The 3,712-nt window shown below is 39.1% G+C and overlaps 1 protein-coding gene across 1 annotated transcript in view; it reads right to left on the bottom strand.

Annotated features, from left to right (window-relative positions):
* Window positions 1-3,712, bottom strand: part of ZFAND3 (zinc finger, AN1-type domain 3) — a 178,243-nt gene that overhangs the window by 152,193 nt on the left and 22,338 nt on the right. The gene's annotated exons all lie outside the window — the stretch shown is intronic.

Raw genomic sequence — 3,712 nt, 5'->3', positions numbered from 1 at the left:
CTATTACTAGAAATTCCATTTTGATTCTCACAGATCATATCACACTCAACACTAAGCCTATGCCCTTCAGAAGAACAACTGAATTAATTTTTTTATTTATTATGTAAATACTAGACAAACTCCTCAAAAAGTTTAAGTACTGTCCTCAAGAATATTAAATTTAAGGTTAACAGTGAAATTATCTGTGGAATAGATAGGGAGAAAGAAAACAAAAGAAAGGGAGATGGAAAAACAAGGAGGTAGGCAGGATCTCCTGGTGGCTGGCTACACATGTCCACACAGAGTGGTATCCTCATATTCAAAATATTTACTATAAACAGAGCCCTGAAACTGGCTGGGCTAGAGGGGCACAAGGTGAAGTAGATGACTTCTAATCCTAGCTCTGGAACACTTGTTAATGAGATGAGGCAAAGGCTATGTGAAAACGACCTAATTTAAAAACTCTAGCTTGTAGAAAGATCCCCTAAATGAGTATCTAACCCTGCTATGCATGTGAATCATCTGCGGATATTATCAGAATGCAGATTCTGATTCAGCAGGTCTGGGGGGTGGGGGCTGAGAATTTGCATTTCCAGCACTTCTCCAGTGATGCTAACATAGATTGTCCCTGGATTATACTTGGAGTATCAAGTTCCTGAATCATTCCTTCAAGAATTCAAGGTATCTATTCCACAATCTTATGAGAATTTTATTTGTGAATAATTCAGTATGGCAATGTATACCACCCACCTCTGTGAGTACCTACTAAAATTGATTTGGGTTGCTTTCTCAGTTGTGTTCAAATTTTCTATAAGTCTCTCTAGTTGTTAAACGTAAAATTAATTAAAAATACTATTCCGTAGCAGTGCTTACCATTTGGCAAGAACTTAGAGCTGTTACAGGATAACATCATAATTTCAAATTTTAAACTGTTACACTATTGTTCAAGTTAATTATGACCACTTGATTAGTAGTAATTCCTAAATCCTGGGCCACAGACCTGGTGATGAAATTTTTCACAGCTGAATAAGTGTAAGGACACAGTTTTTCAAAAGCTGCATCATTACCTATTATGTTTGTTATACTTTATGCCAACTCTATGTTGGTGATTTCTTTTTAAATGTACAACTAAATAAAATAAAAGTTGGCAATCCTATGTTGGTCACTTCAGGTTGTGACTTTATTTACTAATGGAACGGTGCTGGCTCTCGCAGCTGAGTCTAAATTTGGGGTGGAGGTGTGGACAGTGGGTTAAGATTTTATGCACACTAGGTGGGGCAATTCCTAAGGCCCTTGGAAGTTTGACAGCCTAAGATTTCATGGAATCTATACCTTTTGTTCCTCTCTCCTCTGTGCAACCCAGAGCTGACAAAACTATCAGTTTAAAAAAAAAAAAAAAAAAAACAGCTCACCCTGTGCTCTGAAGGCTGAGCTTATGTCCGTGTCAGGCAGAAGTTTGTTTTCTCCTGAGGAGAAACATGTGGATGAATCTGGTACCCTGAGCTATTTGTAAAGAAGCTATGTTTTAGCTGGGTGCAAGGTTATTTTGCATTAAAATACATTGCAGACTTCCTGAAGAAAGCCAAATTTATATTTAATTTGGAAAAGACAGCCTCTTAACTAGGCAAATTTCACAAGTTCTGTATAAAAAAGAAACAATTAGAATTATTTAGTGTGAAATAAAAATTAGTGTGAAATTTCTCACCATCCCACATTCTATTACATTAAACGCAGAGACAGCTGGTCAATTTAACTTACATCTTCTGTTATTAAATATCACCTCAGGACCATTAAACTCACTCTCTCCCCAAGTCCTTCCCATACAAAAGGTTACATATAATTACATACTGTGTGTCAAACTGGGAAGACGACCACGACCTTCTCTGAGGTATGATGCAAGCTAAACTGTCATCACAGGAAACTGATGCAAAAGTAACCTGTATTATCTATCTTCAATATGAGCCTCAGAACTATACTGTGCAGGGGGGAAGTGCTGAAGTAGCTGGCTCTGACTTCCAACTGTTCACTCAACACACCACGAGAAGACTATTCCGGGTCAATGATTTGATTACCTAATTAATAACTTTTTAAAGGGATTTCAAAGAACCAGAATTATAGGCTTAATAAATCCACCAAACCTCCATACATGTGCCCATGTCCCCTGAATTGTACATTCAGTTTAGTAGTATAGACTGATAACACCCAAGTAGTCCACCGCATACATAACAAAGAACTATAAACCTACAGTAATATTCTGAATCCCATCCTGCTCTAGGAACCTGATCAAATTTAAGACTTTTCAGCTATAATATTCTCTTGGCAAGTTGCACATTATTAACTATGCAGAATGTAATAACTGTATAGTAATTAAAAAGATTTTCTAAAAATCCATCATAGTAGAAAAATGATTATTTGATTTAATGTGTTCAGATTCTTGTGTAACACTGTATAAATGGAAAGCTATTTGTCATAACTAGCAAAGGAAGCAAAATTACTGATTGTAATGGTGTTTTGAGAAAGTTTCTGTCAACACTATTTTCTACTTCTTACAATAAATAATTCTACTACATAAGCTGAAAATATACATGATCATGACTTACTAAGAATCAAGTTTAAAAACTCACAGTTCTTATTCCATTCTTTACATAACCGTTAAATGGTCCCAGCCTTAACAAACCTCCCTCATCAGAGGGAGGATCAGATTTAATCAAACTGGTGCTTGCCTGTTACAACCTAGAATCAGCAGTACCACCTTGTCCAGAGCTCCACTTTCCACAGTTCCAGTTACCTGTGGTCAACCCCAGTCTGCATAAACACTATATGCAAAATCCCAGAAATAAACAATTTCTAAGTTTTAAGCTACACACCATTCCAAGTAGCGTGATGAAATCTCATGCTGCCCAGCATACCCCTACTTGGGTTGTTCTGTCCGTAAAGAATCCATCTGCAATGCAGGAGGCCTGGGTCCCATCTCTGGGTCAGGAGGATTCCCTGGAGAAGGAAATGGCAACCCACTCCAGTATTCCTGCCTGGGAAATCCCATGGACAGAGCCTGGCAGACTAGAGTCCATGGGGTCACAAAGAGTCGGACATGACTGAGTGACTAAATCACCAACCAACCACCAGTCCCTTAGTTTAGGAGAAAATATAGCATATATATGGTTCAGTACTATCTGCAGTTTGAGGTATCTGCTGCGGATCTTGGAATATATTCCCTGCAGATAAGGGGAGACTACTGTATACTCTGACTTCAGTTCAGTCGCTCAGTCATGTCCGACTCTTTGCGACCCCATGAATTGCAGCACGCCAGGCCTCCCTGTCCATCACCAACACCTGGAGTTCACCCAGACTCACGTCCAGTCAGTGATGCCATCCAGCCATCTCATCCTCTGGCGTCCCCTTCTCCTGCCCCCAATCCCTCCCAGCATCAGAGTCTTTTCCAATGAGTCAACTCTTTGCATGAGGTAGCCAAAGTACTGGAGTTTCAGCTTCAGCATCATTCCTTCCAAAGAAATCCCAGGGCTAATCTCCTTTAGAATGGACTGGTTGGATCTCCTTGACTTCAGTTACTTAGTTATAATTATCCTTCCAGAAATCCATCTTAAATATTTTGATCTAAAAAGGAAATAAAGGTACAAAACCAGTTTTTAACCCTTCTTTCCTCCTTTTTCTCCTCCTTTCTATATATCTCCTGCCCTTCCTCCTTCCCGCCCTTCCTCCTTCCCTCCCTCCC

The sequence above is a fragment of the Bison bison genome, unplaced genomic scaffold (genome assembly GCF_000754665.1).
Source record: "Bison bison bison isolate TAMUID 2011002044 unplaced genomic scaffold, Bison_UMD1.0 scf7180017864270, whole genome shotgun sequence".
Classification (NCBI taxonomy): Eukaryota; Metazoa; Chordata; class Mammalia; order Artiodactyla; family Bovidae; genus Bison; species Bison bison.
The sequence above is the reverse complement of the archived record's forward strand: the minus strand, read 5'-3'. Positions and strand labels throughout refer to the sequence as shown.